Source organism: Gallus gallus, chromosome 1 (genome assembly GCF_016699485.2).
Source record: "Gallus gallus isolate bGalGal1 chromosome 1, bGalGal1.mat.broiler.GRCg7b, whole genome shotgun sequence".
NCBI lineage: Eukaryota > Metazoa > Chordata > Aves > Galliformes > Phasianidae > Gallus > Gallus gallus.
In genome coordinates, this window is record NC_052532.1 from 42,765,616 (window position 1) to 42,781,749 (window position 16,134).

Here is a 16,134-nt window from a genome sequence, read left to right on the forward strand (position 1 = left end):
GGAACCCTTCAGCACTCATCATGTCAAAGAAATGCACAACTCGGAAGAAGGAGAGAGAAATGGGTGGCTGAAAAAATAATCTTTAACTTACTTTTTCAGGTCAGCTATTAGATATTGTCTTGTTTGTATTTAAGAGCAAATGACCTCCATATAGACTACTAAATCAATATAGATACAACACAATACTTTCTGAGGTTTAGAATTGACTTACATTTAAAAAAAAATAGTGTAAATATTGAAATAATTTCAAACGTAGTGAGGAAAAAATTCCATTGATGAAAATGGTTGAATGAAAAATACAGTGTTCAGTAAATATACTTCTAAGAGATGCAAGGGTCTGTGTTGGACAACAACGTACTGCAGAGCTCACTTTCATATCTTTAAGATCAGAAAAATGTTACTTGCTAGGTCTCTGACAGTTTTATACTGATCTTTTACCCACTCTTGTATCTTCCCTCCATCAGTTACATGGCATTATCTAAGCACCTACAATTCAGGAAAAATGTTTTCCAGCTGCAGATGCTCTCTAAGAGTTTGCTCGGTAATTCACTTTGCTGGTCTTACTGGCATAAGGTTACCTTAATCACTCTCTGCCCTATGATAGAGATGATCTTTAGCCCATATTTTTGCCTAGCTCTCTACCTCACCATTTGGATCAGCATTTTAATACACTTATTTTCAAGAACTTCAGTTTGGTCTCTTTTCTGTGTTTTGGTCTTCCTAACCTTAAGGAACATATGTTTTCTGTTGTCAGCCAGCTATAGCTGTTGCTTCTGGGTTACACTGTGTTGTATCTTTATTCACAGAACTGCTGAGCAAACAGAAATGCAGAATCTTTGTTTAATACTAGAAATTCAACAAACACATCGGAATCCAAAGCGGAGAAAGAATAAACTAGAAGGCGTAATACAAAGTATCCAGCCATTATGATCTCTGTTATCTCTAAAATAAAAAATAGAAATGGAAAAGAAAAATATTTCAGTGCATTTTGTTGTAGATACCTATTGTGCTGTATGTGGAAGGACTGCCTTATTGAGCAGAACAAAGTTGATAATTTCACTAACTTGTGTTGCTTTGCAAATATGTGACCAAAGTGTGAATTGAGTGTGAATTAGTTTTCAAGTGCAAGTTAGCACATAGTAAAATATTAAGGTTTCCATGGTTGATTTTGAGAATTTTTCAATAGAAATTTAATCACCTTCCATTGTAGGTAAACAGTTTAGAGGAACACCTAAATAGTTATGTGCTTAATTAGATTGTCAGGACAATATAGTTCAATAGGTGATGAAGGAAACAACACGTATAAGCAGATCATTTGATTAAATACTAAAATTGCAAATATTCTAAGTATAGCAGTGTGATGCTGCCTAAAAATCTTGATGTAAGAGCACAGAAAAGATCTCTTCATTCAAGTCTTACACCATAATCTCCAAAGGCATAGTTGCCTACATATAAGTTAAAAATTCACATCTTACTTGGTATTGAAAGAGTCAGTGAAGCTGCTTTCCTCCTCCCTTCTCCTCTTGTGCTTCCTCCAGAAGCAGGAGGGAAGCCAGTCTTATGGCTCAGCTCCATGAGTTCCATACCCTTGGCTACTTGGGTCTGCACAACCTGAGACTGAACCAACACGGCTCAACAAGGTGACTGCACAGCATAGAAGCTACCACTGCACTGATAAGCACAAGCACAGTAACAGCAAATATAAAGGCACTTGAGGAACCTATACATAATTCCATTTTTCATTAAAGTTTTATCTATACAGGCACTAAACTGAAAGAAAATAAGAGAAAAAAATATTAAAGTAGAACATATAGTAAAATACTGTAAAAAACAAGGTATTAAAATAAACCATATTATTTAACATTATTATAGAAATCCTTGTTCTGAGAAATGTCATTTCCTGAGAGGCTTTTTTCTCCTCTTCTCCCTGACTCAACTGTCTCTAAAGATATTTCCATCCACCATTTAAAGTTTGTGCAAAAACAAAAAAAAATGAAGGGATGTTTGTTACTTGCTATGAGAACCAGTATTCTGAGTGATCAACTGATTCAGTTTAGTAGCTGAAGAAACATAGTAAAAGTAACACAGAGACCTTCAAAACTGAAGGCTTTTTTTTTTTTTTTTTTTTTTTTGTGAAATCAACTGAAATAATTCTGTCTTTAAGCAAAGCTCTTTGCAGAGAGACACATTAGGTTTTTCAGCTGAGATGCATTAATATTTTAGTCAAGCCTTTCATGGCATTTAGTGTTGCATCTATAATGCAGCATATCAGAAGTAGACTGACTCTCTTAGGATCCTAATTATTTCTGTAATTTTAAAACCTGGTAGAATATGGGTAACCGTAGTAATTATAGGCCAATTTTCTTAATTAATGCAGTCTGCAAAATATTCACACAAGTAGTAGAAAAAATGATTAAAACTGATTCCTACTAAAATTAATTCATAAAATACTGACACTGAAACAATATCAAAAAGCTCTTCTTTGACCTCATAAATGACATTTACAATGAAAGTAATGAGATGATAGGTATAGTACCAACTACAACAAAAGGGACAAAATTCAAGATTTAATAGTGTAATATTCTTTGCCAGCATAAAACCAGAATAATGTAATGGAACAACAAAAAATGATTTTTTGGAAAAATAATTTCTTAATTAGGTTAAGCTACTTCTGATATCAAGGATGAACTCCAGCACCATAAAATTCTGTCACTTCTGGTTTATTTTTTGGTAAAATGAACTGATAATTATTTTCTATTCTCATTTTCAGTGTTCAATCATGATTAACGTGAAGTTTTAGAGCAGACACACAAAAAAATTCCAAAGGGAATTAAAAATGAGGAAGAATCATAATTTTACAATGCAACATAACAAAAGATAATAACTGCTGATGCAATCCTAGAAAAAGCCAAAACTCAGCGATACATCTAGTGAAGATATAGGTCCCACTCTATTGCATTTTACACAGTCATGTTTGCATGAACTGACTTTGAAGTGAGATCAAAATTCAATGTATTGTAATCTAGAACCAGTAAAATACAACCTTGTAACCCTGGACCACAAAATATAATCTGTCAGTATTCTGCCAGCAAAGTGTAGAGACATTTAGGGATGAGAATCCACTCTGTAACTGTAACTAAGGGTCTTGGACAACCACCTTCTGATATGTACAGAGTTCTAGATGCCTGCTTAAGCCAAGAGAAAGTTTTCAAGCTGCCAGGGAATATGGGACTTCTGATAAAGCTGTCTTCAGAGCAGTGCTCCTAAAAGTGCGATACTGTCTTAGAAAGCAATTAGCTCATTTCAGCTTACATCCAGTCAACAACACAGGTTAAAAAAAAGTCCATGCGCTTTCTTATTTGCCAGAACTTGATCATTTAAGCTAAATGGATATGAGACATGGCTCTACATGACTTAGTACTAGCCTTCAAGACCCAACTGCCCACCTGGGAGTTGTTAGAAAACCTATATAATAACATACCATATATACATTCTGAAATCCAACTTATTATGTCTACTTACGCCCACGCACATCAACTACTGAATCAGCATCAAACTAATTGTGTCTGTTTGTTGCAATCATATGTGCATAATTTCATGCATTACAATGCTTTCCAAAGACATCACAGTCAGATAAAAAAAAAATACCATCTTCCCAGACAACATGGAATTCAGAGAACTCTTAGATCCCATTAAAAAATAAAGATAGAAAAAGGGAAATCCTACTACAAATCCTGCAGGATCACAAAACAAGTTGTCTTTCTATCTTATTGTATTTTGTTTGGGTTTTTGTTCGTTCGTTTGTTTGTTTATAAAATGTGACTGTTAGAAACAGCTACGGGCCGGTAAATGTAAGATATTTCTGCAAAAGCAGAATAATAGCAGTATCAAAACAAAGAGTTAAATATGCAGAATAAATAAATATAATTCACAAATACAATATGAATATCCTCTTATTATTGAGTGCATAATGCATGAATTAAACACTAAGAATGTACCCCATAAATGTCATCTGATAAGAGCCTTTGCCTCTTCTTTACAAAATAATATCCATCAGTTTGCAAGTTTTATCTGAGAAAAAGTTATATCATTGTCTTGCTCTTTGCGATTTGCTAGAACTCAAGCCCTGTGACTATTCAATTAGTCACAGAGAAAAGATAAGTTAAAAACAGGTAGGATATATCTGTATCCTGCCACAGTATCAAGGAAGATTAGCTGTAGAGGACATTTAAGCTATTGCAGTTCTATCTAATTTCTGATGAGGACAAGAATATTGTTAGGGAAATGTAACAGAAGAGTACTCCCCACAGAATAGTTTTCCCATGTTGCTCTATAACAGAGCTGTTATAGAGGCATGGCTACAGCCAATCCAAATTTCATGGGCCCGTTATAAGATTTTTTTCTCTTGTCAATAGCCAATTTGTTCCATATTACAAACACACCAATTCCCTTCCAATTGCATTTGGAATACAGGCAAATACCATTTCCTGTTACCAACTGAAATACAAATATGACATCAATCAAAATGCTCTACCTAGCTTTCCAAAATAGTTTATGAATTGATCTGTTACTGTTAAAAATAAAAGGTATGCAGAGTAAAAGCGGAAGGAGGGTTTGGCTCTCCATGTGAAGATAGAGCTATTCTCCCTACATACATTCATGATCTACTTCTTGTGCCTTTATACTGAGAAAACCTTAATTCTTAACTGGTTAGCTCTCCTGGTGGGGAAAAAAAAAAAAAAAAAAAAAAGCAAACACTTTCCTTCTTATGACACACAGTTTGCCTTTTTTGTTGGCTTGTTTTTGTTATTTGCACAGCACTAGTTAATATCACCCGCATTTGTTTTCCATCTGGATATCCCATCTACATAAGTACTGAGGAACTCATACAGATGTACAAGTTATCCATACAGCACTTATTACATCATTAATAGCATCAAACTTTTTGCCAGTGTCTGCTAATCATCCAGAAACATCCAATCTACAAAAACAGTAGCTGTAGGATATCAAGGATATGTTTGACATTTTCTGAAAATGCTGAATGTAATGGCTATAAGCCATGCTATACAGTCATTACATATACACAACAAGACTGATGTTGCAAGGAAGAATCAAAATCCCTCAGTCAGGACAAAGAGCATGTTATGGTCTTCTAAACTCAGTCAATATGTGGCAGCCCTATTCATACATAATTTATTTGGAAAGCCATGAGGTAGCTACACTTATTCTCCTACAATTTCCCATTCATAATGATTCTTCATTCAATGCTAACGTACAGATGTTTTTGGTACAAATTGTAAGAGCTATATGATGGGAGTATGGGTAATAACATGAGCCTTCCATCATGATCTAGAATTGTAGACTATTAAGCTAGATTGGTGGAACTTCTTCTGTCTGTCTGAGAAAGTGAAATAGATTTACATGTATTCCCCACCATCATTTAATATTGTGGAAAGGGCATTACATGGAAAAGGTATTTTGTCGTCTCAACTTTAACATTCAGCTACTGAGTCTGGAAATTATCTTCAGGAAGGCATAAAAACTCTTTCCCAATATTTGAAAAAAAAGCTAATTTAAAATTAAAAAAAAAATCTATGCAATTAGTATTTATATTTTCATAACAATCAGAAGATCTAATTAAGATCAAAGCCATGAGAAATTATTATGCAAACTAAACATAGAGGAAGTAAAGGGAAATCAGTCCACATCCTGAGCTATTTGCTCTCACTTGTTCCCTGTATGCTACCAGCTCTGATCTGCTGGAAATAAACATTGAGATGTTTTCGTGCCCATTGACTCCAATGTACCATGCGAACAGGTTAGCAAGCATATTTAAACAATTGCTTAAAAGTGTATTAATAAATAAATATTCTTATGCAATAAGATAATGCCTTTGAAATTTCCTAGGCTTGTCAAATCATCTTGACAGCATGTCATGCCCTGTTACACTGGTATATTATGTAAGGCCGAATGCCAAAATAAGAATGCATAACAGAAAAATTATTTTAGCCCAAGTGCCTTTGGGACTTTCAATATTAATCCAGTTCTAACATTCTGTACTCTAAGTAAGAATGAAGACTGCATTATTAGTTGTGTGCAACCACAGGGGGCGCTTACATTTCATACAAATTAAAATTTATTTTCAAGGATACTAGCTTTGCATCTAATGCCAGAATTTTATGCATTTCAGGCTTTTCAACATACACGAGTCATGGACTGAGTAAATTAATTTCCATGATGATTTTTTTCTATTAGTGAGGTCCTCATAAAATAATTAAAAGTAAAGCTTAGCCTAGTCATGGAACAGAAAACTCAAAATGTGTTTCAAAAAGGTTTCAACTAGAAAAGTTTGAGGAGATGAGAACTGAAGATCTACCAATAAAGGTTGACTTAATTTGAGCTGTCTACAGGATGTTTACATAATGCTTTGAAAGTATTTACTGTGTTAATTCCTTCCCTAGTTTTTTCTCCTCAATTAGTCTGAAAATATAAGCAGTTTTTATTTCTCAGTATTTTTCAGTAATATTTGACAAACATGGCCAATGGAAGGATTGTCTCTTTTTCTACAGCCAGTGGATGGTTCAAGTACAATTCAGTTAAGTGGAAGGTTGTTGCTATCAAATACTTCACACTTTAACTGTATAGACCAGAACTACATGCCAGTACCAGGTAATCTGAAAATCAAGCACATGACTACTCATCCCCATAACCATTCTGATTTCTGCCTTTTATAACTGTGGATTCCCACTCAAACCATTTTCTTTTTCTATTTTTATTTTTTATAAACTATGCACATGCATTGGAATACTAGTAATCTGATAGTTTTGACTTCTGAAACATAAAGTATGTAACAAACACCCAAAAAATGTGTACAAGTGGAGATAATGAACTCTGAAAGCTTCTTTTATTAATATTCTGATCACACTTTCAAACAATCTGCAGAGCTTAATGAATGCACAAAAATTCAAATGTCAGTGGATATAAAGAGAAATTGTATTTATGTATAAGTAGAATTAGCTTTTCATCTAAGAACTGACTGAGATGATTTGAAGATGAATCACTAGCAACAGCAAACTACAGTAAAATGAGAGGATGAACAAGTAATCATCTTTAAGACTAATGACACAAGAACAATGGCATACCTTCACAATTTTTAATGTGTATAATAAATAAAAGGACCAATTTCCTTACAGTTAATATGTATTTCTTTATGAATTAATGCAAGTAACACTCCCAAAATTCAATTAAAAATTACTCTTAAATATGTTTGTATGTTTAATGAAATGTACAGATACTTTGTTCTCTGGCTAATTATTTTGAAATATTTCTTTCTATTTCCAGGTTGGAAAATACCTAAGATATCATATAAACTGTGGTCTCCTTGTGACAGGCATCTTAGAATCACAGAATCATAGAATAGTTTGGGTTGGAATGGACTTTTAAGATCATCAATTTACGAGTCCCATGCTATAGACAGGGACACCTCTCTCTAGACCTTAAGTATTTCTGGAACAATTTGCATTCTAGAAAACACATACATCTGTTCTGGAGTTCCAAAGACTTTTGTAAAAAGAACAAGAAAGAATGAAAACATACACATGAATACTGATTTATTATAGAAGAAAATTTTTTGAGCATTTGTTTATCACAAACATACATGGATGTTTGTTCAGGGTAGTGTATTGGAATAAATGTTAGGGTGCGTCATGGTTCTGGCCCAGTTTGGCCTAGTTCTGTGACTAATTGGGAAGGGGGAGCCCATGGTCCCATGCCCCAGGAAAGGGGAGCAGGGAAAAAGTGGGGAGATGGGCCTAAAAAACAGAACAGCAGCAACAAGCTAAAAGAGAAAACTAATTTTCTGAATACTAAATATGATAGCGAGATAATGCAATGTGATATAATAGAATTGGAATTGATGCTAATAAATCCAATAAAATGAGAGAATGTCCAAAACCTAAGGCCTTACTCTAATGCTGTTGCTTAGACAGGTAGGTAGCATACTCTGCAGTGACAAACAGAAAGACGGAAAGGCAATTTTGTGCCTCTCAAACAGTTCTATTTTTCCCTCTGAACAGAAAACGGGAACAGAATAATGAAGTCTTCTGGGAGCTGTAGTTCTTCATTTCTTCCAGAACTATCAACAAACCGCCTAACTGGAGTCTTTTAGGCAGGGCTATGCTCTATCCTCACATCCCCCAGCTTGTTTTTATAGCGGAAGTTGTCAAATCCTTCCAATATGGAGAGAAGGATGTTTTGAGAAACAATGTCAAAGGCCTTACTGAAATTCAAGTAGATGACATCAGTGACTCTTCCCTTGTATCTGACACAGTTACACTGTCACAGGAAGCCAGCAGGTTGGTTAGACAGGATTTGCCTCTAATGAAGTAATTCTGGTTGTTTCACATCACCTCTCTTTCTTCTGTGCTCCTTAGAATCTGCTCCATGATCGTCCCTAGCACAGATATAAGGCTGCCTACCTGTGCAGCCCACTGTAGAGAGCCTGCTTGGGCAGAGGGGTTGGACTCAATAACCACCAGAGGTTCCTTCCAACCCCTACAATTCTGTGATTCTGTGACAGGTTGGTAGTTCACTGCATTGTCCTTTCTCTCTTCTAGAAAATAGGTGTGATATTGATTTTTTTCCAGTCACCAAGGACTTCACCTGACTGCCATGATTTTTCAAGTATTATTGAGAGTGGCGTGGCATATGCATCAGTCCACTCCCTCAGGTAACTCAATAGCAAGAGCTCTTGAGTTAAATCAACAAAACCTGAAAGCACTGATGTGATTGCCACACAGGTTCTCTCAGCCAAACTGGAAGAAGATGACTGGAAATTATTTCTTTCACATTTCAAATATTTCTTTATTTTTTTTTTCTGATATTAAAAAAAAAAAAAAAAAATCAGAAAGAAAAAGCTGAACTATCATGTCCTGATTAAGATTCATGTTAGTCTCACAGTTTCCCCTTCAAATTTCAATACTCATGCTTGTTTTCAAAACTTTGTTCTTGGTTGCTACTGTCAACAGGAAGGAGGAAAATAAGAATAAGGATCACCGATCGTCACTTCTATAAAAACCATTTCTGATAACCACTATCTCCTATCCAGAGAAGTTAAATTTTTAAAATTTTTAAAGATTTCTTACAGAATCAGTCTTCCTATCTTATTTTTCCTTTCTATAAGATAACATACCTATAATGATTCCAAATAATAATTAATTATTTCCTTCAGGTTAAACTGAGAGGATTAAAATTCAGCAAACACCTTTAATACATTGCTGAACTGGACCTCCAGGTTAGCCTGCTGTCAGGTATTGTGTGCAACTCATGACAGCTATTCACATTCTTTCCTGACAATTGCTGACAGGTCAGCACTCTGAAATATCAGAAACGACAGCACTGTCCAGTATATACCTCCATTTCAGTGGTAACAACAGACAGAATTTCAAGATCAATTACATGTCTGTCACAACAGAAACATATATCTATTAAGATATATAATGGGCTTCCACTGCTGTAATGACTTTTAAATGTTGAACATTAAACATTGCCTGAGGTAGTCTCCCAGGCATATTGCAACAACTGTAATTGTCTTCAATATTTGGAAATAAGAATGATCACAAAATGGTCACTTTTTCATAACAGCTTGCAATTGGAAAACTGACATTGTACTTTTTTTTTTTTTTCAACAAAAGTGACCTAGCATTTAAAATGATTAATGCCTTTAATTAATAATATGGTCAGCTATTGCTAAATAGGTTAAATTTGTAGCATATTATTCATAGTGTAATGACAAATATGTTAATATATTAAAAATTCAGAGCCAGTGTTTCCACATCTTTGTCAACTTGATTATATGACACAAAGATCAACTGCTTCTTTCCACATTGTTATAGCAGGAATCAACACCAGTATGGGGATACATCCACTTGAAAATCCAGACTTTTTTCATAAATATCTGAGTCAGCTGATTTATGGCAAGTTCTGTTTTATACACTGTCTCCACTCAAATCCAACTAGAGATCAGATGTCAAATTGGACAGCTGACACAGAAAAGGGAGGTCTCTTACTCTCCATACCACAGACTTCAGTCCTTCCTGCAGCAGTTACAGGTATATGCACTGTCAGATACTTACATTCACCACCACTGTGAAAGACAGCAGCAAAATCTGAAGCTCAAAAAGAAATAATTCTAATAATACCAAGCTAGAACCTAGGATACCAAGTCTGTCAGCACTTCCCTGTTGGCTCTGCACTTGCGTACACAAAGATCCCACTCCTCACACTGAATACTCTAAGAGCAGACCTGCAGTCTCTTGCATCTTTACAAAATTCCTTGTTCTCAGTCCCATACTATCAGTAGGAACAGTGAGATGCATACATACTCCTTACTTCAGGTACTCTTGCAAAGTAATAAGTTGGTCTCTGGGAGCATTCAGTAAAGAAGATAACTGAAAACACATTTCCTACTTTTTTTTCTAGAAAGCACTTTGAACAAAAGACCACTTTTTATGAAAACAGGACATAATTCATGTATCTTCTGTAACCACGGTGTTAAAAGAAGAGAGGGAGTTACAGTCATTTCTTTGAAATAATGACATTGGCACCTACTGTCAAATACTGTGGACTATGAACAGTAAAGCTCCCAATCCCCGTTTAACAGAATGACTTATATTTCTTCTAGGCGCCTTATTAGTCACTTCTACATATGTGTTGTTTGTTGTTGTTGTTTTTTTTCTTCCCCACTGTCTTGATATTTCTACTTCTTTTTCTAGTGTAGAAATGTTGCAATGGTACCATTTAGTGTCATACCAAAGTTTCACACACTCATATGGCTTCAAGATGATGTTAATTTGTCTCTTCTTTCAAATACCAACTGTCAGATGGTTCTCCTACCAGTGTATTCCGATGGTCAAGTGATACTTATTTTTCCCTCAGAGCCCTACAGGATAGCTGTCACAGCTGCAAATAATCATATATATGGTAAAGAAATCTATAGAATGTGAGATTCTTAGAAGTATCCACAATCTACTAGATCTGTCAGATTTTGACCAAAGGGACCAAAAGAGACCTGGATCATATTTTATGTCATATTTTGTGCTTTATTTTTGATTTTTCAAGATTCTAAGATGAAACATATGGAATTTTACCAGCAGACTAGTTATGCAGAGCAGTATTTATGGTTTTTTAGCCTGCACCATATTTAAGTAAAAAGTAGAGTTGCTAGGGAAGTATTAGTGGTAATTCCTAAGAAGGAAAACCCAGAGGGCCTTATGCCTTTCTTGTTTGACTAGAGATGAAGAGAAATTCTTCCAGTTGGTACAAATCTCCATGTCAATTAAGACTACACAGAGAGTAGTAGATACAATTAATAACCTAAATTATAAACTAGAAAAGAAAGGAAAAAAAAATGAAAAAAAAATGCACAGTTTAAAATTAAAAAGCTCTCAGCAAATGACAGTAACAAATCTAGAAAAGTGTATCTTTATTTAACAGATTGTAAATTCAGCAAAATTGTTTACTACAGTAGGACTTTGAAAAACACTATAGAAATGCTGTATAGAAATGATAATTATTAACAGAAATTAGAAAGATGAGAAGAAAGAACATTCAGTAGTATTTGTGGAGGTTTGGTTTTCTCCCACCAAAGTGATCTAGGGATGTACAGATGCAAAAGATATTGTGGAGATTATTCCATGTCTGATCTATAAATAAATTTTGTGAGCTCTTATCCAGAAGTCTACCAACAAGATGCCCCTGCAGAGCTCCAAATCACAAGTATGTCACATCAGGTAATAAGCCAGTTAAATCTATTTCATAAGTCCTACAACATAAAGACTTCCCGGAAACATCTGGGCTACCCAGTACTTGCTTAAATCTACTAGACTTGTAATAATTAATAAAGACTTAATATATTATTAAGTTTAGTAGACTTAATAATACAAACATGACAAAAAAAAAAATCAGACTATTAGAGAATAAGTATTTCTCCCTGAAGAATACATTATTAACATTATTAAAAAAAAATCCACATATGAAGTACGTGTTCAAATAGTAAGACATGGAAATATGTTTTGTAGTTTGTAAAATATTTTGTTTGCAAGGATTTCCTAATGATATATTTAGCAATGGAGAAGAACATTCCCCAGAGACAAAAGTATCAAAAATTAAGGAAACAGTAGAATTATAGAGCACAGGCTAATTTCAAATATTTCACCTTTGCAAAATTTTTTGCACATAAAAAGATGGTTTATTTTGTGTGGTGAAACATGCCCCATTTCATAAATTCCTTCTGACAGGGAGAGTAAATAGTCCAAAAACAAGCTATTGATATGCTGACCTGAGACTTTTTGCATGCTTGAATATCATTTAGGAGAGTTCATCACTGAATATTGTTTTAATTTTCCCTCATTCTGCAGTGGTGGTACCTAGCTATACAGTTGCCACAATTTATAAGACTGAAAGTTAACATAAAAGCTAGCTGAGGTAGCAAAACTGTCAGGGGTTTATTTCACCCTTTTAAAGCCTCTGAAATTATGGAAAACAAGATGGGGAAATAAAAACCTTGTGTTTTTTCCTGCAGTTCTACACAATTGTTCATGACATACATATAAACAGCAATAAAGTTACAGCAAATTTATTTTCAGAGACCTGCAACATTCATCAATCAATGTCCTACTGATGCATAAAGGCTGAGGCTGACACTTAGCTTCATAAAATTCTCACTAAAGTATAAACTCTTTGTTATGCATTAAGTTTTGATCTTTGCTGAAGTTGAATATGAAAGTAGTATCACTCCACACTACTGCCACTATTGCAGACAACTTGAAATCAAAGTTGTAGAGTAGATTTTCTCTTCTTCAGACAACAATTTTTAAATGTCAAGTTATGGCTAGCATCCTACTACAAATACATCATTTGAGCATTTTTATGATAGAAAATTAAGTGTATATTTTTTCCATCCTTTCTGTTTATCTAAATTTATTAATACATGAGTTATTCTATGACTTAAATCACAATACGAAATGCTTATTTTCTGAGGCAGCTATTTTCTCTTTGATATTAGCATTTAAAATGTAAGGCAACTTGCTTGCAGATGCACAGCTGGCATTGCTGCTCAAGACTTGTAAACACGTGCAAGGAATCTGCTGTAAAGCATGGGTTTATGCCTTTGACCTTATGTCAACAATATAAAAATCAAGGCAATTGGAGACTGCATGTAGTACAATACTTAGGTATATACACTTAATTCATCTCTATAATAATGGGTCAGCCAAATCTTCTCACCCAGTCTATCAGTTTCTTGACATGACATGCCAGTTCAGCCTGAATAAGATGCACTGCTTTAATATTAGAAAAGGAATCTTCCTTTATCTCATTAAGTAATGAGACTACTTTTCTGGCCTCTTACCCACAAATAAGTACATGGAGTAAATTACTAGAACAGTAGGTTTTTTCCAGAGGATGTGTTATTGCAAGCAGCCTAAGAGATCTTTTCATGGAGAAATTGTAAGTTATTTGAATCTTTATAACATTTTACATTCCTTCATCTCAGGCAGTACAAGGAATCTTTCAGTCTTTATGTATTTTTTGGTCCAAGATTTGAAGTATTATATGACTAAGTCAGTACTTTCTTTAGAATACTATGTTCATAACAACCTCTCTTTTATATAACCAGGTCTAAAACCATAGAGCATTCATTCAGATGATCACTGGGACTTTTTTTTTTTTAATCTATTTATTTTAATTTTTCAAATGGAGTTTTCATTCTGGAAACGATTCAGTATTGTCATTATTTCTTTAGGTGGAAACCTAAAGCCTTATGAAAAATCTTATAACTTTTTTCCCTTTTCCTCATGAGGAATATAAGAATTATTATAAGAAAGGATTTTGTATATTAATCTATCCATAAAACATTAAAGTAAGACGATAACTTTTGAAGCTTTCTTGAAAATGTTAACCAAATCAAACAGAAGTTTTTCAATCCTAAGACATATTTGCATCAAGAAAAAACACTAAAATAAAAAAATTATATATTTATATTTTCACTTCACCAGAATGTGTATTTTAAATACATGGTAGATTTCTACTTTAGAACCAATTTCAAAATTAATTTTTAAAAGAACCAAAGCAATTCTATAACTAGCTAGAAAAGAAACTAAGCTTCATCTCTTTCTGCGCTACAGGTGTTAACATCAGGCTACCTGGTAGTGGTTAAACAGATCGCTTTCTAAATAATTACAGTAGAAAACCCCATGCCCTCTTCAAAAGGAAGGAAAAAAAAACCAGCAAGTTTTGTATAAAGAATTTTTCTTATGTCTTACAGAAAAATTAAAACTTCTAAGTTGAATCTGTTAATCCCTGAAAAAATGAATTGAACAGGATAAAACATAAGAGTTAAAAGACAGTTTCAATATAATAGTTAACATAGTACTAAGCATGGTAACTGGATAGATAAGATAACTGGATAGATAGATAAAAAAAGAAAACATGCTATGAAATAGATCATGTTAAATATATATTTAAATAGAACTTAGAATCAGTTGCACTTCATACGTTGTTTCATATCACTTTTAGTAGGGAGTATAATCAGTATAATTTAAGTTTGGGTTCTCTAACTGACTGCTGAAATCATTAAAAATGGCATGTAAATATAAAAAAGAGGAAGATAAAATTCTTACTACACTGAAATGTGGTACTGAGTGAATACATAAGTCAGCAGAAACAGTAATTTTGGGGGGTAATAAGAAAGGGTTTTGGAGATTAAACCTTGAAGTTGGGCAATATCACATTCATTTTTAAGAAGGGTAGAAAGGATGAGGCAGGGAACCATGAAACTGTCAGCCTCACATCTGTGATGGGGAAGATCACAGAGCAGATCCTCCTGGAAGCTATACGAAAGCACATGGAAGAGACAACCAGTGTTACTTCACCAAGGGCAGGTCCTGCCTGACCAACTTAATGGCCTTTTGTGATGAACCAATGGACAACGGAAGATGTTCAAATTGGAAAGATATAGATTTGGTGGGTAGACTCTATGATAAACAAGGAATTAGTTGCAAGATCATAACCAGAGAGTGGTGATCAATTCATCAAAGCCCAAATGGGGATCAGTGATGAGTGGGGTCCCTCAGGGTTCAGCACCGAGACTGATGCTCTTTAACACTACAGTGGACTCTCAGCAAGTTTTCAGATAATAAACTGTGTGGTGCAGTCAACATGCCTGAGGGATGGGATATCCAAGGGATGGGATGCCATCCAGAGAAGCCTACACAGGCTCAAGCAGTGGGTGCAGGGGAATTTCATGAGGTTCAACAAAAACAAGTGCAAGGTCTTGCATTTGGGTTGTAGCAACTCACACTATCAATACAAGCTGGGGAGCACACCCCTGATGAAAAGGACTCATGAGTACTGGTGGATGGTAAGCTGGACAGGAGCCAGCAATGTGCCCTTGAAGCCTGAAAGGCCAACCATATCCTGGGTTGCATCCAAAGAAGCAAGGTCAGAAGGTCTGTGGAGGTAATCCTGCACCTCTACTGTGCGCTGAGACATCACCTGGAGTACTGCGTTCAGATGTGGAGTTCGCAATATAGGAGAGATGTGGACCTGTTGGAGCACTTCCAGACGGAGACCACAAAAATAGTTTAAGGAACTATTGGGAGGATGGAACACCTCTCCTGCAAGGACAGGCTGAGAGAGTTGGGATGTTCAGTCTGGAAAAGAGAAGGGTCTAGTGAAATCTGATAGCAGCCTTTCAGTGTCTAAAGGGGAGCTATAAGAAAGAAGGAGATACACTCTTTAGCAGGGTCAGTTGTGACAGTAGAAGGGGAAATGGTTTCAAACTAAAATAGTGGATATTTAGACTAGATATAAGAAAAAGTTTTTGTGTTTTTTGTTTTGTTCTGTTTTTTAATGATAAGGGTAGGGAAGTGTTGGCACAGGTTTCCCAGAGAGGTGATAAATGTCCTATCCTTGGAGGCATTCAAGGTCAGGCTGGACAGCGCTCTGAGCAACCTGATCTAGCTGTAGGTGGCCCCATTCATTGCAGAGGAGTTGGACCAGATGACCTTTGAATGTTCCTTCCAATTCAAATGACACTATAAGTTTGAGAGCAAAAATAAAGATATTAAAATTTCT

At 34.9% G+C, this 16,134-nt stretch overlaps 1 long non-coding RNA gene across 1 annotated transcript in view; it reads left to right on the forward strand.

The window, feature by feature from the left end:
• LOC107052879 overlaps positions 1-15,763 on the forward strand; it is a 55,852-nt gene extending 40,089 nt beyond the window's left edge. The window contains exon 3 of the long non-coding RNA XR_005849902.1: positions 807-15,763. This is a non-coding gene — a long non-coding RNA (uncharacterized LOC107052879). The remainder of the gene's footprint in view (positions 1-806) is intronic.
• The last annotated feature ends 371 nt before the right edge of the window (positions 15,764-16,134 follow it).